This window comes from Scyliorhinus canicula, chromosome 24 (genome assembly GCF_902713615.1).
Source record: "Scyliorhinus canicula chromosome 24, sScyCan1.1, whole genome shotgun sequence".
Classification (NCBI taxonomy): domain Eukaryota; kingdom Metazoa; phylum Chordata; class Chondrichthyes; order Carcharhiniformes; family Scyliorhinidae; genus Scyliorhinus; species Scyliorhinus canicula.
This window is the reverse complement of record NC_052169.1, coordinates 123,655-146,790: the sequence shown is the minus strand read 5'-3', so window position 1 is coordinate 146,790 and position 23,136 is coordinate 123,655. Positions and strand designations below refer to the sequence as shown.

General features: G+C 47.9%; 1 protein-coding gene across 4 annotated transcripts in view; it reads left to right on the top strand.

Moving 5' to 3' along the window:
• Nucleotides 1–23,136, top strand: part of LOC119956843 (leucine-rich repeat-containing protein 49) — a 153,607-nt gene that overhangs the window by 16,113 nt on the left and 114,358 nt on the right. The gene's annotated exons all lie outside the window — the stretch shown is intronic.

The window sequence follows — 23,136 nt, the reverse complement described above, 5'->3', positions numbered from 1 at the left end:
GATGTAATTTTAGATAGACATGATTTGCCTGGGAGTGGCAGCAGTCAGACACTTCGAATAATCTTTCACAGCAGATGAAATAGGTTGCAAAAGTCTGGGATCAAGTGGATTATTCATAACTTGGGGAAGGAATAGCTGAGTGGGTTGACTGGCTTTCATATGTGATCTTGTTGTGCAGCTAGAGCAACTTTGGTGATGGTAAAGAGTTTGGATGAACTTTGCCTTGCAAAAAGTAAATGGATACGGTAGTTGGAAACCTCTACTTAAAAATTGACTTGTGGGTTACAAGATCCCTTTGTAGGGGATGTCATCATGGGTTAATCCTATGGTTCAATAATCCATCTCTTTAACCATTAGTTAGGGGCAGCAGGGTAGCACAGTGGTTAGCACTGTGGCTTCACAGCGCCAGGGTCCCAGGTTCGATTCCCCGCTGGGTTACTGTCCGTGCGGAGTCTGCACGTTCTCCCCGTGTCTGCGTGGGTTTCCTCCGGGTGCTCCGGTTTCCTCCCACAGTCCAAAGACATGCAGGTTAGGTGGATTGGCCATGCTAAATTGCCCATAGTGACCAAAAAGGTTAGGAGGGGATAGGGTGGAAGTGAGGGCTTAAGTGGGTCGGTGCAGACTCGATCGGTCGAATATCCTCCTTCTGCACTGCATGTTTTATGTTCTATTAGTCATTTTAGAACATAGAACAGTACAGGCCCTTCAGCCCACGATGTTGTGCCGACCACTTAACCTCATCTAAGGTCAACCTAACCTTTTATCCTAATCTAAGATTAACCTGACCGACACCCCTTCAATTTACTGCTGTCCATGTGCCTGTCCAAGAGTCGCTTAAATGTCCCTAAGACATGCCCTCCAATCTAGGAGGGAGCAAGGTGCTCCTTTCATTTCATTTCCGCAAAGAGCGAGAAGGGAGCCGGGAGTTTACAGAGAGTGCAGCTGACTGGGAGCAGAGTCGGAGGGCGGAGATCCAGTTGGTCTACAGGGCAGCTATATTCTGTAAAGTAAGAGGGGATGGAGGCTAGGGCAGTTGCATACTCCTCCTGTCGGATGTGGGTGGTGAGGGATACCACTGGTGTCCCCGCTGACTATACCTGCGGGAAGTGCACCCAACTCCAGCTCCTCAGAGACCGCATTAGGGAACTGGAGCTGGATGAACTTCGGATCATCCGGGAGGCAGAGGGGGTTATCGAGAAGAGTTACAGGGAGGTAGACACACCCAAGGTACTGGACAAGAATAGCTGGGTTACAGTCAGGGGAGAGAAAACTAACAGGCAGGCCGTGCAGGGATCCCTCGTGGCCATTCCCCTTCAAAACAAGTATACCATTTTGGATGCTGTTGGGGGGGGTGACCTACCGAGGGAAGGCCCTAGCGGCCAGGTCTCTGGCACTGCGTCTGGCTCTGGGGCTCACAAGGGAAGGGAGGAGAATAGAAAAGCAATAGTAATAGGAGATTCAATTGTTAGGGGAATAGATAGGAGATTCTGTGGTCGCGAGCAAGACTCCCGGAAGGTATGTTGCCTCCCGGGTGCGAGGGCCAGGGATGTCTCGGATCGTGTCTTCAGGATCCTTAAGGGGGAGGGTGAGCAGCCAGAAGTCGTGGTGCAGATTGGTACCAACGACGTAGGTAGGAAAATGGGTGTGGAGGTAATAAACAAGTTTAGGGAGTTAGGCTGGAAGTTAAAGGCCAGGACAGACAGAGTTGTCATCTCTGGTTTGTTGCCGGTGCCACGTGACAGGAGGCTAGGAATAGGGAGAGAGTGCAGTTGAACATGTGGCTGCAGGAATGGTGTAGGAGGGAGGGCTTCAGGTATTTGGATAATTGGAGCGCATTCTGGGGAAGGTGGGACCTGTACAAGCAGGACGGGTTGCATCTGAACCAGAGGGGCACCGATATCCTGGGAGGGAGGTTTTCTAGTAGTCTTCGGGAGGGTTTAGACTAATTTGGCAGGGGATTGGGAAACCGGATTTGTAGTCCAGCAACTAAGGAAGCCGATATTCAGGACGCCAAAGCATGTAGTGACGCAGTGGGGAAGGTAACACTGACAAAGGAGAGTACTTGCAGGCAAGGAGATGGGTTGAAGTGTGTATACTTCAACGCAAGAAGCAGCAGCAATAAGGTGGATGAACTTAAGGCATGGATCGGTACTTGGGACTACGATGTGGTGGCCATCACGGAAACTTGGATAGAATAGGGGCAGAAATGGTTGTTGGAGGTCCCTGGTTATAGATGTTTCAACAAGATTAGGGAGGATGGTAAAAGAGGTTGGGGGGGGGGGGGGTGCAGAAAGGCAGTTCGAGGAGGATCTGCCTACTGAGGTATTATGGGTTGAAGTCAGAAATAGGAAAGGAGCAGTCACCTTGTTGGGAGTTTTCTATAGGTCCCCCAATAGCAGCAGAGATGTGGAGGAACAGATTGGGAAACAGATTTTTGAAAGGTGCAGAAGTCACAGGGTAGTAGTCATGGGTGACTTCAACTTCCCAAATATTGAGTGAAAACTCTTTAGATCAAATAGTGGTGTTTGTGCAGTGTGTCCAGGAAGCTTTTCTAACACAGTATGTAGATTGTCCGACCAGAGGGGAGGCCATATTGGATTTGGTGCTTGGTAATGAACCAGGGAAGTGATAGATTTGTAAGTGGGGGAGCATTTTGGAGGTAGTGACCACAATTCTGTGATTTTCACTTTAGTAATGGAGAGGGATAGGTGTGTGCAACAGGGCAAGGTTTACAATTGGGGAACGGTAAATACGATGCTGTCAGACAAGAACTGAAGTGCATAAGTTGGGAACATAGGCTGTCAGGGAAGGACACAAGTGAAATGTGGAAATTGTTCAAGGAACAGGTACTGCGTGTCTTTAATATGTATGTCCCTGTCAGGCAGGGAAGAGATGGTCGAGTGAGGGAAACATGGTTGACAAGAGAGGTTGAATGTCTTGTTAAGAGGAAGAAGGAGACTTATGTAAGGCTGAAGAAACAAGGTTCAGACAGGGCGCTGGAGGGATACAAGATAGCCAGGAGGGAACTGAAGAAAGGGATTAGGAGAGCTAAGAGAGAGCATGAAAAATCTTTGGCAGGTAGGATCAAGGAAATCCCCAAGGCCTTTTACACATATGTGAGAAATATTAGAATGACTAGAGCGAGAGTGGGTCCGATCAAGGACAGTAGCGGGAGATTGTGTATTGAGCCTGAAGAGATAGGAGAGGTCTTGAACGAGTACTTTTCTTCAGTATTTACAAACTATAGGGGCCATATTGTTGGAGAGGACAGTGTGAAACGGACTGGTAAGCTCGAGGAGATACTTGTTAGGAAGGAAGATGTGTTGGGCGTTTTGAAAACTTGAGGATAGACAGGTCTCCCGGGCCTGACGGGATAGATCCAAGGATTTTATGGGAAGCGAGAAATGAAATTGCAGAACCGTTGGCAATGATCTTTTCGTCCACACTGTCAACAGGGGTGGGACCAGGGGACTGGAGAGTGGCGAATGTTGTGCCCCTGTTCAAAAAAGGGAATAGGGATAACCCTGGGAATTACAGGCCAGTTAGTCTTACTTCGGTGGTAGGCAAAGTAATGGAAAGGGTACTGAGGGATAGAATTTCTGAGCATCTGGAAAGACACTGCTTGATTAGGGATAGTCAGCACGGATTTGTGAGGGGTAGGTCTTGCCTTACAAGTCTCATTGACTTCTTTGAGGAGGTGACCAAGCATGTGGATGAAGGTAAAGCAGTGGATGTAATGCACATGGATTTTAGTAAGGCATTTGATAAGGTTCCCCATGGTAGTCTTATGCAGAAAGTAAGGAGGCATGGGATAGTGGGAAATTTGGCCAGTTGGATAACGAACTGGCTAACCGATAGAAGTCAGAGAGTGATGGTGGATGGCAAATATTCAGCCTGGAGCCTAGTTACCAGTGGCATACCGCAGGGATCAGTTCTGGGTCCTCTGCTGTTTGTGATTTTCATTAATGACTTGGATGAGGGAGTTGAAGGGTGGGTCAGTAAATTTGCAGACGATACGAAGATTGCTGGAGTTGTGGATAGTGAGGAGGGCTGTTGTCGGCTACAAAGAGACATAGATAGGATGCAGAGCTGGGCTGAGAAGTGGCAGATGGAGTTTAACCCTGACAAGTGTGAGGTTGTCCATTTTGGAAGGACAAATATGAATGCGTAATACAGGGTTAACGGTAGGGTTCTTGGCAATGTAGAGGAGCAGAGAGATCTTGGGGTCTATGTTCATAGATCTTTGAAAGTTGCTACTCAAGTGGATAGAGCTGTGAAGAAGGCCTATGGTGTGCTAGCGTTCATTAGCCGAGAGATTGAATTTAAGAGCTGTGAGGTGATGATACAGCTGTACAAAACCTTGGTAAGGCCACGTTTGAAGTACTGTGTGCAGTTCTGGTCACCTCATTTTCGGAAGGATGTGGAAGCTTTGGAAAAGGTGCAAAGGAGATTTACCAGGATGTTGCCTGGAATGGAGAGTAGGTCTTATGAGGAAAGGTTGAGGGTGCTAGGCCTTTTCTCATTAGAACGGAGAAGGATGAGGGGCGACGTGATAGAGGTTTATAAGATGATCAGGGGAATAGATAGAGTAGACAGTCAGAGACTTTTCCCCCGGGCGGAACAAACCATTACAAGGGGACATAAATTTAAGGTAAATGGTGGAAGATATAAGGGGGATGTCAGAGGTAGGTTCTTTACCCAGAGAGTAGTGGGGACATGGAATGCACTGCCTGTGGTAGTAGTTGAGTCGGAAACATTAGGGACCTTCAAGCGGCTATTGGATAGGTACATGGATTATGGTAGAATAATGGAGTGTAGGTTAATTTGTTCTTAAGGGCAGCACGGTAGCATTGTGGATAGCACAATTGCTTCACAGCTCCAGGGTCCCAGGTTCGATTTCGGCTTCGGTCACTGTCTATGTCAGGGGTGGGCAAACTACGGCCCGTGGGCCGCATGCGGCCCGCCAAAGGTCTTTATGCGGCCCACCAACATCAAGTCATAAAAAAAAGTTTTTTTTTGGAAATGTTTATTTATTTATTTTTTAATTTTAAGGTTAATGGGGAGGGGGGGGGGGGTGTTGGGTTACTGGTATAGGGTGGATACGTTGACTTGAGTAGGGTGATCATTGCTCGGCACAACATGAAATGAAAATGAAAATCGCTTATTGTCACGAGTAGGCTTCAAATGAAGTTACTGTGAAAAGCCCCTAGTCGCCACATTCCGGCGCCTGTTCGGGGAGGCTGTTACGGGAATCGAACCGTGCTGCTGGCTTGTCTTGGTCGGCTTTCAAAGCCAGCGATTAGCCCTGTGAGCTAAACAGCCCCTAGCACAACATGTGTTTCATGTGAAGTTTCTATTTTAAAATCTTAATTAATAAAACTTAATTGCTTTTTTTTCTTTAAACTGAGTTACTTTGTTTTTCAAATAAATGTATTTTATGTAAAGTTTCTACTTTAAAATATTAATTAATAAAATTTAATTGCTTTTTTTTCTTTAAAAACCTTTTATTTTGGCTATTTTAAATATTAATTATTTTACTTAATATACTACGCGGCCCTTTAAAATTGTGAATTTCTGAATGTGGCCCTTGCACGGAAAAGTTTGCCCACCCCTGGTCTATGTGGAGTCTGCACATCCTCCCCATGTGTGCGTGGGTTTCCTCCGGGTGCTCCGGTTTCCTCCCACAGTCCAAAGATGTGCAGGTTGGGTGGATTGGCCATGATAAATTGCCCTTAGTGTCCAAAATTCTATGATCTATGATTAACCTAGCACAAAAGTTCAGCACAACATTGTGGGCCAAAGGGCCTGTTCTGTGCTGTATTTCTCTATGTTCTACGTTCTAGGCAGCATCCTGGTAAATCTCCTCTGCACCCTCTCCAAAGCATCCACATCCTTCCTATAATGAGGCGCCCAGAACTGGACACGATATTCCCAAGTGTGGTCTAACCAGGGTTTTATAAAGCTGCAGCAAAACCTTGCGGCTCTTAAACTCAATCCCCCTGTTAATGAAAGCCAACATACATACGCCTTCTTAACAACCCTATCAACCTGGCTGGGAATTTTGAGGGATCTATGTATGTGGACCCCAAGATCCCTGTGTTCCTCCACACTTCCAAGAATCGGCCTTTAACCCTGTATTCAGCATTCAAATTCGAGCCTTCCAAAATGAATCACTTCACATTTATGTAGGTTGAATTCCATCTGCCACTTCTCAGTCCAGCTCTGCATCCTGTCAATGTCCTGTTGTAACCTGCAACAGCCCTTGACACTATCTACAACTCCACCAACCTTTGTGTCATTGGCAAACGTTCTAACCCACCCTTCCACTTCCTCATCCAAGTCATTTATAAAAACCACAAAGAGCAGAGGTCCCAGAACAGATCCCTGTGGGACACCACTGGTCACCGATCTCAAGATGGAATACTTTCCATTCACTATCACTCGCTGTCTTCTTTCGGCCAGCCAATTCTGTATCCAGACAGCCAAATTTCCAGTGGAGAGTGAGGACACAAAGATCATCGCCAACGGCGCAGCAATCTCCTCCCTCGCTTCCAGTAGTAACCTTGGGTATATCCCGTCAGGCCCAGGGGACTTATCTATCCTGATGCTTTTCAAAATTTACAGCGCATCAACCTGTTCGAGCCTATTAACCTGTTCTCACGAGCAACAAGGTCCCTCTCTCTAGTGAATACTGAAGCAAAATATTCATTTAGGGCCTCCCCTATGTCCTCAGACTCTAGGCACAATCCACTATCACTGATCAACCCTACTCGCACTGTGATCATCCTCTTATTTCTCATATAAGTGTAGAACTCCTTGGGGTTTTCCCTAATCCTTCCCGCCAGGGCTTTTTCATGCCCCCCTTCTAGCTCTCCTGAGTCCATTTTTGAGTTCCTTCCTGGCTACCTTGTAACCCTCTGGAGCCGTGCCAGATCCTTGCTTCCTCAACCTTACGTAAGCTTCCTTCTTCCTCTTGACTAGAAGCTCCACTTCCTTTTGTCATCCAAGGCTCCTTCACCTTACCATTCCTTCCTTGTCTCAGTGGGACATTTTGTAAGTACTGGAATATTGCTGAAAAATACATTTTGTCAAAGTTTTTCAACTTGCACACATCAAGACAATCGCAAGAACACCAATGTCAGGGGAAATAACAACTTTATACAGTATGAGAAGAGAGTATTGATTGGTTGGCAAGTGGACTTTAATAGAGGTATTGTCATGGAGAATGCATCAGTTAATGATGAATGACAGTTAACCACCAAGTATTGTTTGTAAATTTAAACCAGGCATCTTGACTCTGGTCAAGGCATTGCCTTGAGGACTGTTCCAATAAATGGCCATGACTTCTTTTGTTCACCTGAAACAGCTGCAATGTGTGTACATGTCCTTTTTGTCTGCAAAGAACACGGCTTTATGAATTAATTAAAAACATTTTTTAGAGTACCCAATTCATTTTTTCCAATTAAGGGGAAATTTAACGCGGCCAATCCACCTACTCTGCACATCTTTGGGTTGTGGGGGCGAAACCCACGCAAACACGGGGAGAATGTGAAAACTCCACACGGACAGTGACCCAGAGCAGGGATCGAACCTGGGACTTCGGCGTCGTGAGGCAGCAGGGCTAACCCACTGCGCCACCGTGCTGCCCCATGTATTAATATATGTAGCTTCCAGTATACGCAAATGTGCCACACTATGAGGCAGCTGACAATTTTAAATTGGTTGTCAGTGCAATTTGTAGCACATTGAAGATTATTTTGCAAATGTTACCCAATTGCTGAATGACATCCAATGTCATTTGAGTTTTGCAAGCACAGGCTAACTGTGCCTTGCCCATTGCAAACAGTGGAAGAAAATGTTGTTTGATGTAGTATATGAATTTCAATACTGGTATGATGCTAGATATGTACGTATCAAAGACTGGTGAGTTGCACAGGTGACAATGAAATGTGTCTGTTGTGCATTTCATTACATGTTGATTTTTAAAAAAAATTCGTTCATGGGGCGAAATTCTCCGACCCCCAGCAGGGTCGGAGAATCGCCTGGGGCCACCGAAAATCCGGCCCCCGCCGTGGCAGAGATTCTCCGCCACCCGGGACGTGGCGGCGGCGGGAATCACGCCACTCCGATCGGCAAGGCCCCTGCGGCGATTCTCCGGCCCGCGATGGGCCGACGTCCCGCCGCTGGGAGGCCTCTCCCGCCGCCGAGGTTTGAACCACCTCTGGTGGCGACGGGATCGGCGGCGTGACCGGGTCTCCGGGGTCCTGGGGGGGGGGGGGGGGGGGGGGGCGGGGGATCGGACCCAGGGGGGTGCCCCACGGTGGCCAGGCCCACGATCGGGGCTCCCCACTCAGACTCAGGGCCAGTGCCCTGGGTGCACTCTTTCTCTTCCGCGGCCGCCACGGCCTCCGCCATGGCGGAAGCGGAAGAGAAACCCACATCGCGCATGCGCCGTTGGTGACGTCACCGCCGGCGCATGCGCCGACCGGCGAAAGCCTTTCGGCCAGCCCCACTACCGGGGGCGCCGGTTTTTTGTGGCAGTCTTCTGGTGCCAACTGCTCCGGAGCGGGGCTAGCCCCCAAAGGTGCGGAGAATTCCCCACCTTTGGGGAGGCCCGATCCCGGAGTGGTTGGCACCACTCCCCTACTCCGGGTAGGGGAGAATCCCGCCCATGGGATGTGGGCGTTGCAGGCTGTGCCAGCATTTATTGCCCATCCCTAATTGCCCTTGAGAGGCAGTTAAGAGTCAACCACATTGCTGTGGGCCTGGAGTCACATATAGGCCAGACCAGGTAAGAATGGACGATTTCCTTCCCTAAAAGACGTTAGTGAACCAGATGGGCTTTTAGGACAATCGACAATGGTTTCATGATCATCACTAGACTTTTGAACCTGGGACCCCAGAGCAGGTCTGTGGATTACTAGTCCAGTGACAATACCACCACGCCACCGCCTCCCTCTCCAGGGACAATACCACTTCGCCACCGCCTCCCTCTCCAGGGACAATACCACCACGCCACCGCCTCCCTCTCCAGGGACAATACCACTTCGCCACCGCCTCCCTCTCCAGGGACAATACCACCACGCCACCGCCTCCCTCTCCAGGGACAATACCACTACGCCACCGCCTCCCTCTCCAGTTACAATACCACCACGCCACCGCCTCCCTCTCCAGTGACAATACCACTTCGCCACCGCCTCCCTCTCCAGGGACAATACCACTACGCCACCGCCTCCCTCTCCAGTGACAATGCCACTATGCCACCGCCTCCCTCTCCAGGGACAATACCACCACGCCACCGCCTCCCTCTCCAGGGACAATACCACTACGCCACCGCCTCCCTCTCCAGTGACAATGCCACTATGCCACCGCCTCCCTCTCCAGGGACAATACCACTACGCCACCGCCTCCCTCTCCAGTTACAATACCACCACGCCACCGCCTCCCTCTCCAGTGACAATACCACCACTACGCCACCGCCTCCCTCTCCAGTGACAATACCACTATGCCACCGCCTCCCTCTCCAGTGACAATCCCACTACGCCACCGCCTCCCTCTCCAGTGACAATACCACTACGCCACTGCCTCCCTCTCCAGTGACAATACCACTATGCCACTGCCTCCCTCTCCAGTGACAATACCACCACGCCACTGCCTCCCTCTCCAGTGACAATCCCACTATGCCACCGCCTCCCTGTCCAGCATTGTGGTTTGTAAGATGTGTTATCATTGCTAAGTGCCAGGATAAGTGACATAGGTGACCACGGATGTCCAAACTTTCCGATCATAGCATTGGCGCATAACCTTGTTGCTGCAGTTCTGGTTAAGCCAGATTTTACTGTCTACCTGCAGTTCATGGGCATCCAAACTAAACGAGTGTAACAGGAGTGGTGGAAATCCTAGTCATGCTGTTTTCTTGATCAGAATTGTTCAGAATGACCATATTTGACAAGGGAAAAGAGAAGCTTGAGGTGGTTTCTCATTGCCTTCTCACATGTTTGAAGGAAATACAATCCCTCTTCCCAGACAATCCTCTGCCTGGCACCAGCCTTCCAAGTTCATAGCTCCTCTGCCTTCAGCACTAGCATATGCTGGATCCACCTGTAGTATTGTGTGAAGCAAATAATTGCATGATGGGAAAGCTAGTCAAGTCTTCTTAGTACAATTGAATTTAAATGTCGGAAATACTCAGCTTTATGCGCGGACAGAGAAAGAGGGTTGATATTTTAGGGCTAACTAAAAGCCGTCAACCTGAAACATTAAGTCTCTTGCCTGCCACAAATGCTGCCTGGTCTGCTGAATATTATCTGTTTCAAGTCAGATAAATAAACTGGTGTCCCAGCATGCCCTTCTCAGATACTGAGAATGCATTAGCTAAGTAATGTATCTTGATCATCTGACTCATTGTAGTTCTCCCATCTTGGTTCGGTCACCCTTTATACTCTTGTGCACTGATCTAGTAATTGCAGTTTTGACATTTTCAGTTGACTCCACCAATCCTCCTTCCAGCCTCAACAGATTCTTTAGGGGACAGTCCTGATTTGAACAAACATTTGGGTGTAAAAATGCTTCCTGACATCACTCTTAACTGATCTGTTATTTGAATGTTATTCCCCTTACTCTTGATTCCACCAGAGGAAGTAGTGTCAACCAAATCACTGTGTGCCTTTAAGAGATAGATAGGTTCTTGATTAATAAGAGGATCAGGGGTTTGGGGAGAAAGCAGGAGAATGGGGATGAGGAACATATCAGCCATTATTGAACGGCGGAGCAGACTCGATGGGCCAATGGCCTAATTCTGCTCCTATGTCTTAAGATCAAAATCACCTCGAGTACATTTCCCTAAAAGAAGGGAAGCTAATCAATGCAGCCTATCTTCATGCCCTAATCCTTTAGGATCTTGAAGCACAACCATAATCATATCAAATGCTCTTAGTTGAATTTTTGAGGAGGTGGGCGGCACTGTGGAGCAATGGTTAGCACTGCTGCCTCATGGCGCCGAGGACCCAGGTTCGATCCTGGCCCCAGGTCACTGTCCGTGCGGAGTTTCCACATTCTCCCCGTGTTTGTGTGGGTTTCGGCCCCACAATGTGCGGGGTAGGTGGATTGACCACGCTAAATTGCCCCTTAATTGGAAAAATTGTGAGGTAACTTATGCAAGGTCTAGAAGCGGGGTGAACTGGGTCCATGTTCGTCAAATGATACCTAAGAATAGTGTTATGGGCAGGTCAAATACTAAGCATGCAGACACCCTATAGGGAAAGAATTAAAGCCACTGGTGAAATATAGAGTTCTAGGTGTTTTAGTGATCAGTCTCTAAATTACCAATGTTATGAAGCTGTGGCTAAAGCAAAGCAGGTTCTCGGGTCACAGTACAGTTTACTCTAAAGCAAAGCATAATATTCTGTCTTTGTACAAGACCCTGGCCAGGCCCGAGTGAGAATACTGTACCAGATTTGCTCACTTCATACAGTGATACTGAATATAGGAACAAGAGTAGGCCATTTAACCCCTCAAGCCTATTCTATCATTCAGTGTGATTGTGGCTGTATTGTGAACTAACTCCAGATAGCTCTCTTCATTCGTATATCCCTGATGTGGAGATGCCGGCGTTGGACTCGGGTGAGCACAGTAAGAAGTCCGGAAGGATCCCTGAATTCCCACATCACAAAAGAGGGACATGACATGGCTCTGAGATCTGCTGCCATGACTATCCCTTAAGTTAACTTACAACAACTGCAATGAGAAAATGAGAAAAAGGAAAAGATAAACTACTTGCCAGTCACCAGTCAATCACTTACCTGCTGATCGCAGTGACTGAGTTGACTTCTCCCAAAATCAATCTGCAGGACATGGTATCCTTCTTTACCCCTGCTTGTCCTCCTCATGGTGCCTTTTTTTTTGGTTAAAGGAGGAGGGAGGGAGGGAAACACGAATGTGGTGTTTGGGGCTTAACTGCCCTCTGACACCAGTTCTTCAGCTACCCACAGTACAGTCGAGGTGACTGAGCTGACTTCTTCCAGAATCTTCGTCTGCCGCCTCTACTGGACGATAATCTTATTCCTGTTTGTCACTGGAGGGGTTCTTCAGTAAAATCATGGCTGGTCTGATTGTGCATTTAACTCCACTTCCCTGTCTGTCCCCCTTAACTCCATGTTGATCAAAATCTGTTTAACTCCGCCTTGACTATATTCAATGAGCCATCTTCTACTGCTTCCTTTGGAAGAGAATTCCAAAGACTAACGGCCCCTGGAGAGAGGAAATTCATCCTCATTTCCATCTTAAATGGAATATCTCTTATTTTTAACCTGAGCCTCCTATTTAGAGAATATCCCATGAGAAGACGCATCCTGATTTAGTGCATCTTGACTCCAGAAGGTCATGAGCAGAACAGGTGATTGATAGTGAGTTCGATAATTTATATTTGTAGAAGAAATGGCCATTAAACTGAATAAATTAGTAAATCTGTATTTATTTCCTTCCTCACTAATTTTGAATATGTTCTCCTGTTTCAGCTGTGACAACGTTCTCAGTGAACTCTGGCAGCTGCTGCCATTGCCACTGTCACTCTCAAGGTGGCCACCAGGAGGCAGGTGATAGTGTAGGATTACTCTGACATTTTGAGCTAGGTGGAATACTTGCAATTTTTTAATTTATCCAATTATGGGGCAATTTAGCAAGGCCAGTCTACTTACCTTGCACATCTTTGGGTTGTGGGGGTGAGACCCACGCAGACATAGAATTTACAGTGCAGGAGGAGGCCATTCGGCTCATCAAGTCTGCACCAGCCCTTGGAAAAGCACCCTATCTAAGCCCACACCTCCACCTTGTCCCTGTGACCCCACCTAAGCTTTTTGGACACTAAGGGCAATTTAGCAAGGCAAATCCACCTAACCTGCACATCTTTGGATTGTGGGAGGAAACCGGAGCACCCGAAGGAAACCCACGCAGACATGGGGAGAACGTGCAGACTCCGCACAGACAGTCACCCAAGCTGGGAATCAAACCTGGGACCCTGGAGCTGTGAAGCAACAGTGCTATCCACTTGTACTACCGTGCTGCCCTAAAAGCCACACGTCGGTGGAATTTATTTATATCCCTTCCAAACAACACGGTGGGTATACATATACCACATGGACTGAAACAGTTCAAGAAGGCAGCTCACCATCCAGGCATTTAGACATGGGAAATAAATGCTGACATTGTCAAAGGTGCTCACATTACATTTCATTTGCATCAAATTATAACTACCAAGTAAATTGTCCAAACAGTTAAAAATTCAGATTTATACTGACCGCGTGTTCCATTACCCTCTCCAAGGGTAAGATATCACAAAATTGAACTTTTCAACCAGTTGGGCAATTGTTAAATTCAATCGTAGCCAGAGCCGTCTGACATTCTACTGAGCTTTCAATTGTGTTTAAAACATTTTTCATCCATACGGAGAATGATATTTTATCACAGTTTAACACAATTAATTGCCAGACTTCAAACTAATCCTGTTATCTTTTAGAAAAGTTTTCTGAAGTGAGAGGATAGCCCCAGCTGGAGACCTGGATTTGACTCTTTTCCCAAGTGGATGTTTCTGTATTTGCTGGATTGGTCACTTCTGATGGTAAAATGAAAATATGGCTGCTTGCTTCTGACACTAAAAACTGTGCAGAAACACAAATCACCAGAACCCAAAGATCAGGAGCGGGAGTAGCCAATCAACCCTCGAACCCTGCTCCAACATCCAATAAAATCATGGCTGATCTGATTGTCGCCCCCCCCCCCCAACCAAAATCTTGTCTACCTTGTTATAAAATGAAGAATAAAGCTGAAATGATGCTTTTAAAATGGTCTCGGTTTAGCTCAGTTGGCTGGACAGCTGGTTCGTGATGCAGAGCGAAGCCAACACCGTGGCTTCAATTCCCGTACCGGCTGAGGTCATTCATGAGGTCCTTCTCAACCTTGCCCCTCGCCTGAGGTGTCGTAACCCTCCGGTTAAATCACCACCAGTCAGCTCTCCCCCTCAAAGGGGAAAGCAGCCTGTGGTCTTCTGGGACTGTGGTGAGTTTACAAAACAAAAATGTTGCACCTCATGGCTTTTTCCAGCTCACAGAAAATCTCTGAAATTCGTTTGAAAGAACCTGTAACTCCTTATTTATAAACAAAGGGCGGTATTACTGTACCCACGCATGATGCTGACGTGAGAAGTACTCCATAAAACCACAAGGTACTTAAGAATTTATGAAGTTACCAACTTATAAGTTTAAAAAAAAGGCTATGTGCATTGATAAGGGGTGCTGAATATAATTGCCATGATGTGGAGATGCCGGCGTTGGACTGGGGTGAGCACAGTAAGAAGTCTTACAACACCAGGTTAAAGTCCAACAGGTTTGTTTCAAACACGAGCTTTCGGAGCACGGCTCCTTCTTCAGGTGAATGGAAAGGCTTGTTCCAGAAATGTTTATATAGACACAGTAAGAAGTCTTACAACACCAGGTTAAAGTCCAACAGGTTTGTTTCAAACACGAGCTTTCGGAGCACGGCTCCTTCTTCAGGTGAATGGAAAGGCTTGTTCCAGAAATGTTTATATAGACACAGTCAGAGATGCCCCGGAATGCGAGCACCTGCAGGCAATCAAATCATCAAAGATGCAGAGAGAGAGGTAACTCCAGGTTAAAGAGGTGTGAATTGTCCCAAGCCAGTTCAGTCGGTAGGCCTCTGCAAGTCCAGGCTTGTTGGTGGGGGCCGAATGTAATGCGACATGAATCCCAGATCCCGGTTGAGTCCGCATTCATGCGTGTGGAACTTAGCTATAAGTTTTTGCTCAGCAATTTTGCGTTGTCGCGTCTCCTGAAGGCCTCCTTGTAGAATGCTGACCCGGAGATCAGAGGCTGAATGTCCTTGACTGCTGAAGTGTTCCCCAACTGGAAGGGACAGGCCTGCCTGTTGATAGTCGCACGATGCCCGTTTATTCGTTGTCGCAGTGTCTGCATGGTCTCGCCAATGTACCACGCTTCGGGACATCCTTTCCTGCAGCGTATGAGGTAGACTACATTGGTCGAGTCGCACGAGTATGCGCCGCGTACCTGGTGGGTGGTGTTTCCACGTGTAATGGTGGTGTCCATGTCGATGATCTGGCATGTCTTGCAGAGATTACCCTGGCAGGGTTTTGTGGTGTTGTGGTTGCTGTTCTGAAGGCTGGGTAATTTGCTGCAAACAATGGTTCGTTTGAGGTTGCGCGGTTGTTTGAAGGCCAGTAGTGGGGGTGTGGGGATGACCTTGGCAAGATGTCCATCCTCGCTGATGATGTGTTGGAGGCTGCGAAGAAGATGTCGTAGTTTCTCCGCCCCAGGAAAGTACTGGACGACGAAGGGTACTCTGTCAGTGGTGTCCCGTGTTTGTCTTCTGAGGAGGTCGGTGCGGTTTTTTGCTGTGGCGCGGTGGAACTGTCGATCAATGAGTCGAGCGCCATATCCCGTTCGTACGAGGGCATCTTTCGTACGAACGGGATATGGCGCTCGACTCATTGATCGACAGTTCCACCGCGCCACAGCAAAAAACCGCACCGACCTCCTCAGAAGACAAACACGGGACACCACTGACAGAGTACCCTTCGTCGTCCAGTACTTTCCTGGGGCGGAGAAACTACGACATCTTCTTCGCAGCCTCCAACACATCATCAGCGAGGATGGACATCTTGCCAAGGTCATCCCCACACCCCCACTACTGGCCTTCAAACAACCGCGCAACCTCAAACAAACCATTGTTTGCAGCAAATTACCCAGCCTTCAGAACAGCAACCACAACACCACAAAACCCTGCCAGGGTAATCTCTGCAAGACATGCCAGATCATCGACATGGACACCACCATTACACGTGGAAACACCACCCACCAGGTACGCGGCGCATACTCGTGCGACTCGACCAATGTAGTCTACCTCATACGCTGCAGGAAAGGATGTCCCGAAGCGTGGTACATTGGCGAGACCATGCAGACACTGCGACAACGAATAAACGGGCATCGTGCGACTATCAACAGGCAGGACTGTTCCCTTCCAGTTGGGGAACACTTCAGCAGTCAAGGACATTCAGCCTCTGATCTCCGGGTCAGCATTCTACAAGGAGGCCTTCAGGAGACGCGACAACGCAAAATTGCTGAGCAAAAACTTATAGCTAAGTTCCACACGCATGAATGCGGACTCAACCGGGATCTGGGATTCATGTCGCATTACATTCGGCCCCCACCAACAAGCCTGGACTTGCAGAGGCCTACCGACTGAACTGGCTTGGGACAATTCACACCTCTTTAACCTGGAGTTACCTCTCTCTCTGCATCTTTGATGATTTGATTGCCTGCAGGTGCTCGCATTCCGGGGCATCTCTGACTGTGTCTATATAAACATTTCTGGAACAAGCCTTTCCATTCACCTGAAGAAGGAGCCGTGCTCCGAAAGCTCGTGTTTGAAACAAACCTGTTGGACTTTAACCTGGTGTTGTAAGACTTCTTACTGTGCTCACCCCAGTCCAACGCCGGCATCTCCACATCATATATAGACACAGTCAGAGATGCCCCGGAATGCGAGCACCTGCAGGCAATCAAATCATCAAAGATGCAGAGAGAGAGGTAACTCCAGGTTAAAGAGGTGTGAATTGTCCCAAGCCAGTTCAGTCGGTAGGCCTCTGCAAGTCCAGGCTTGTTGGTGGGGGCCGAATGTAATGCGACATGAATCCCAGATCCCGGTTGAGTCCGCATTCATGCGTGCGGAACTTAGCTATAAGTTTTTGCTCAGCAATTTTGCGTTGTCGCGTCTCCTGAAGGCCTCCTTGTAGAATGCTGACCCGGAGATCAGAGGCTGAATGTCCTTGACTGCTGAAGTGTTCCCCAACTGGAAGGGAACAGTCCTGCCTGTTGATAGTCGCACGATGCCCGTTTATTCGTTGTCGCAGTGTCTGCATGGACAACCAAGGAACACATCCGCCAACTCAGCAGACTGATCAAGACCTTAGATCCAGACCTTCAGAACACCCTACGTGCTCTCATCCCACGTAATCCCCGCATTGGAGATCTCTACTGCCTCCCGAAAATACACAAGGCCAACACACCAGGCCGTCCTATCGTTTCAGGCAATGGGACCCTGTGTGAGAACCTCTCTGGCCACATCGAGGGCATCTTGAAACCCATCGTACAAGGTACACCCAGCTTCTGTCGCGACACGACGGACTTCCTACAGAAACTCAGCACCCATGGACCAGTTGAACCAGGAACATTCCTCGTCACAATGGATGTCTCGGCACTCTACACCAGCATCCCCCATGACGACGGCATTGCTGCAACAGCCTCAGTCCTCAACACCGACAACTGCCAATCTCCAGACGCAATTCTGCAACTCATCCGTTTCATTCTAGACCACAACGTCTTCACCTTCGACAACAAATTCTTCATCCAGACGCACGGAACAGCCATGGGGACCAAATTTGCACCTCAATATGCCAACATCTTCATGCACAAGTTTGAACAGGACTTCCTCACCACACAGGACTTTCAACCGATGCTATACACCAGATACATCGATGACATTTTTTTCCTTTGGACCCACGGCGAGACATCACTGAAACGACTACACGATGACATCAATAAGTTCCATCCCACCATCAAACTCACCATGGACTATTCTCCAAATTCAGTTCCATTCTTGGACACACTCGTCTCCATCAAGGACGGTCACCTCAGCACCTCGCTTTACCGCAAGCCCACAGATAATCTCACGATGCTCCACTTCTCCAGCTTTCACCCGAAACACATTAAAGAAGCCATCCCCTATGGACAAGCCCTCCGTATACACAGGATCTGCTCAGACAAGGAGGAGCGCAACAGACACCTACAGATGCTGAAAGATGCCCTCGTACGAACGGGATATGGCGCTCGACTCATTGATCGACAGTTCCACCGCGCCACAGCAAAAAACCGCACCGACCTCCTCAGAAGACAAACACGGGACACCACTGACAGAGTACCCTTCGTCGTCCAGTACTTTCCTGGGGCGGAGAAACTACGACATCTTCGCAGCCTCCAACACATCATCAGCGAGGATGGACATCTTGCCAAGGTCATCCCCACACCCCCACTACTGGCCTTCAAACAACCGCGCAACCTCAAACAAACCATTGTTTGCAGCAAATTACCCAGCCTTCAGAACAGCAACCACAACACCACAAAACCCTGCCAGGGTAATCTCTGCAAGACATGCCAGATCATCGACATGGACACCACCATTACACGTGGAAACACCACCCACCAGGTACGCGGCGCATACTCGTGCGACTCGACCAATGTAGTCTACCTCATACGCTGCAGGAAAGGATGTCCCGAAGCGTGGTACATTGGCGAGACCATGCAGACACTGCGACAACGAATAAACGGGCATCGTGCGACTATCAACAGGCAGGACTGTTCCCTTCCAGTTGGGGAACACTTCAGCAGTCAAGGACATTCAGCCTCTGATCTCCGGGTCAGCATTCTACAAGGAGGCCTTCAGGAGACGCGACAACGCAAAATTGCTGAGCAAAAACTTATAGCTAAGTTCCGCACGCATGAATGCGGACTCAACCGGGATCTGGGATTCATGTCGCATTACATTCGGCCCCCACGAACAAGCCTGGACTTGCAGAGGCCTACCGACTGAACTGGCTTGGGACAATTCACACCTCTTTAACCTGGAGTTACCTCTCTCTCTGCATCTTTGATGATTTGATTGCCTGCAGGTGCTCGCATTCCGGGGCATCTCTGACTGTGTCTATATAAACATTTCTGGAACAAGCCTTTCCATTCACCTGAAGAAGGAGCCGTGCTCCGAAAGCTCGTGTTTGAAACAAACCTGTTGGACTTTAACCTGGTGTTGTAAGACTTCTTACTGAATATAATTGCATTATTTTATTATTTATCATTTGAGTGTCGCTGGGAAGGCCAGCATTTATTGCCAATTCCTAATCGCTCTTATTGCAAGTCTCTGGGATGGTGTTAAAGAGCTGCCTTTGCAAGTGTTCCAAATGCTTTGTTCAGTAATTCTCATACTTTTGCTTGATTTCACAGTACTTTTCTCTGTGTGTTTCAGTGACATTGCATGTCATTGCTAAATGAACTACTGCAGGCTAGATTTAGTGGAGGTTTTTAGCTTAAAAGGAAACAGAATGAGGTAAACTCTGTTATTAATATGCCAGCTAGAAGGAGAACTGCACAAGTGTGTCACATAAGTATGCAGAAATAATGTTGCGACAGGAAGGATAACCAACCAATGACTACTTCAGGTTGTAAAGAAGGAAAAGAGTTATATGATCATATCTGAGGATTCAAATGATGAGACTTAATTTGGAAGTTTTCAAATTAAACCATCAGTAATAAAATTCATGAATACAGAGGTGCCAAAAATTGGATAAAATATGACACCATCTTCCAGCAGTCTCGGGGTGATATGATCAAATTGCTGGAAGAATATGAGCCAATGTGTAAAGATAGACCTGGACAAACTACTTCAGCTGTGCATGATGCTGACGTGAGAAGTACTCCATAAATTAAACAAATCTTTTACAGACTGAACCTTGAGAAATTGCCAGAGAAGAAATCATCTTTATGTTGGATAATGATACAATGCAACTGAGTCAGTTACCTAAATAAAGGTAATTACGAGGGCATGAGAGAGGAACTGGTGAAAATCAACTGGAAGCAGACCCTAGCAGGGAAGACAGTAGAGCAAAAATGGCAGGAGTTTGTATGCATAATTGAGGACACTGTACAGAGGTTCATCCCCAAGAAAAGAAAGATTATCCAGGGAGGGATTAGACAGCCATGGCTGACAAAGGAGGTCAGGAAATGTATCAAAGAAAAAGAGAGATCCTATAAAGTGGCCAAAAGCACCGGGAAATCAGAAGATTGGGAAGGCTACAAAAACAAACAGAGGTTAACAAAGAGACAAATAAGGAAGGAGAGGATCAAATATGAAGGCAGGCTAGCCAGTAATATAAGAAATGATAGTAAAAGTTTCTTTCAATACATAAGAAACAAACGTCAGGCCAAAGTAGACATTGGGCCAATTCAAACTGATTCTGGAAGGCTAGTGATGGGAGATGAGGAAATGGCTGGAGAACTTAATAAGTACTTTGCGTCTGTCTTCACAGTGGAAGACGTTAGTAATATCCCAAAAATTATAAAGGGTCAGGGGGCTGAGTTGAGTATGGTTGCCATTACAAAAGAGATGGTGCTAAAAAAGCTAAAAGGTCTTAAAATTGACAAATCTCCTGGCCCCGATGGGCTACATCCTAGAGTTCTGAGGGAGGTGGCTGAAGAAATAGCGGAAGCGTTGGTTGAGATCTTTCAAAAATCACTGGAGTCAGGGAAAGTCCCGGACGATTGGAAGATCGCTGTTGTAACCCCCTTGTTCAAGAAAGGATCAAGACAAAAGATGGAAAATTATAGGCCAATTAGCCTAACCTCGGTTGTTGGTAAAATTCTAGAATCGATCGTTAAGGATGAGATTTCTAATTTCTTGGAAGAGCAGGGTCGGATTAGAACAAGTCAACATGGATTTAGTAAGGGGAGGTCGTGCCTGACGAACCTGTTAGAATTCTTTGAGGAGGTGACAAGTAGGTTAGACCAGGGAAACCCAGTGGATGTGGTCTATCTGGATTTCCAAAAGGCCTTTGATAAGGTGCCACACAGGAGGCTGCTGAGTAAGGTGAGGGCCCATGGTGTTCGAGGTGAGCTACTGGCATGGGTTGAGGATTGGCTGTCTGACAGAAGGCAGAGAGTTGGGATAAAAGGTTCTTTTTCGGAATGGCAGCCGGTGACCAGCGGTGTCCCACAGGGTTCAGTGTTGGGGCCGCAGCTGTTCACCATATATATTAATGATCTGGATGAAGGGACTGGGGGCATTCTAGCGAAGTTTGCTGATGATACGAAGTTAGGTGGTCAGGCAGGTAGTGCTGAGGAAGTGGGGAGGCTGCAGAAGGATCTAGACAGTTTGGGAGAGTGGTGCAGGAAATGGCTGATGCATTTCAACGTGAGAAAATGTGAGGTCTTGCACTTTGGAAAAAAGAATCCAAGCATAGACTACTTTCTAAACGGTGAGAAAATTCATAATGCCAAAGTACAAAGGGATCTGGGAGTGCTAGTCGAGGATTCCCTAAAGGTAAACATGCAGGTTGAATCCGTGATTAAGAAAGCGAATGCTATGTTGTCATTTATCTCAAGAGGGTTGGAATATAAAAGCAGCGATGTGCTACTGAGCCTTTATAAGGCTCTGGTTAGGCCCCATTTGGAGTACTGTGTCCAGTTTTGGGCCCCACATCTCAGGAAGGACATACTGGCACTGGAGCGTGTCCAGCGGAGATTCACACGGATGATCCCTGGAATGGCGGGTCTAGCATATGAGGAACGGCTGGCGTTCCTGGGATTGTATTCATTGGAGTTCAGAAGGTTAAGGGGAGATCTAATAGAAACTTACAAGATAATACATGGCTTAGAAAGGATGGACGCAAAGAAACTGTTTCCGTTAGGCGAGGAGTCGAGGACCCGTGGGCACAGCCTTAGAATTAGAGGGGGTAAATTCAAAACAGAAATGCGGAGACATTTCTTCAGCCAGAGAGTGGTGGGCCTGTGGAATTCATTGCCGCAGAGTGCAGTGGAGGCCGGGACGCTAAATGGCTTCAAGGCAGAGATAGATAAATTCTTGATGTCGCGAGGAATTAAGGGCTATGGGGAGAATGCTGGGAGGTGGAGTTGAAATGCCCATCAGCCATGATTGAATGGCGGAGTGGACTCGATGGGCCGAATGGCCTTACTTCCACTCCTATGTCTTATGGTCTTATGGAGTCAAAGCACTTGGAGTTCACCAGTTACGTTGGTAGCAAAACCTGACTGCATGCAAAGGTTTTGCATTGATCATCGTAAAGTGATGCCATTCAGAATAGAGAATGCACCAGCTACTTTTTAAAGGCTAAAAGATCTAGTTCCTACTGGACTGTTGAACTGTGCTATCTAAGTCAACCCTTGACCAGGGGTGGAACTTTTCTGGAAATTACCTGTTACGATCCCAGTTGGTGTTACTATTGGAAAGGAAGGTCCCAGAATGGAACACTTACTCATAAAACTAACATTTTACTTTTGTAAAGACATGGTGGGAATATGGTGTTGAAGGCGGAGCTGTACTCAATGAATTTTCCAGGGCCAAAAGGTCCAGCAGTTCCCCCCGCCACACCGATGCACAGGTGGAGAGGCTGATCTCCACCCCAACAAGACCCGCCTATGAGCAATTAGTGAAGCGAAGGCTGAGACATCTTCCCCCGCACCCATCTGCAACTCGAGCCGGTCCAACACCTTGAAAATGGCTTCTAGGAGACCGGGCTCCCCATCAACATGCAGAACCCCCGAAATGGTGCTGAAAACCGCCCTCCAAAACCTCTCCAACTTCGGGCAGGCCAAAAGATATGTACGTGGTTGGCAGGGCCCCTCCCACAACGCTCACAGAGGTCCTCCACCCCTTCGAACAGCCGTCTCAACCTAGACTTTGTCAGGTGCACCCTATCATCACCTTCAACCATCCTCTCCAAAGCCCCCCTCCCCACCCCCACTGACAGCACCCACTCCAGCAATGAGGAAGCTGGCATTATCGGGAAGGTCAGGAAGACTTTCCTCGCAAAGAACCGCACCTGCATGTACCAGACACTCTCCCACCGCACCAACCAAAACGCCTCATTTAGCTCCTCCAAGGTCGCATACCTCCCTCCCAAAAAAACAGACCCTTCATCTCCCCAATCCCCTTCTCTACCTATCCGGAACTCATATGCATCCTCCCCGGCTCAAACCCATGACTGCCCCTGATCAACGGTGCCCTTCCCCCCAGGCCCCACCCCCAACCTGCAGCTGAAACTGTCTCTATGTCTTCAGCGTAGCCACCACCACCAGACTCACCGAATACTCCAAGGGCTCTATAGCCAATGCAAACAGAAGGGGGGACATGGACCCACTCCTGCCTCGTTCCGCAGTGCAATGTAAAATACCCTGAATTCATATTATTTGTGTGCACATTGGCACCTTAGATAATTAAAAGATAGTAACGGAACCCATACCACAAACTTTGGCCCAATCCCAA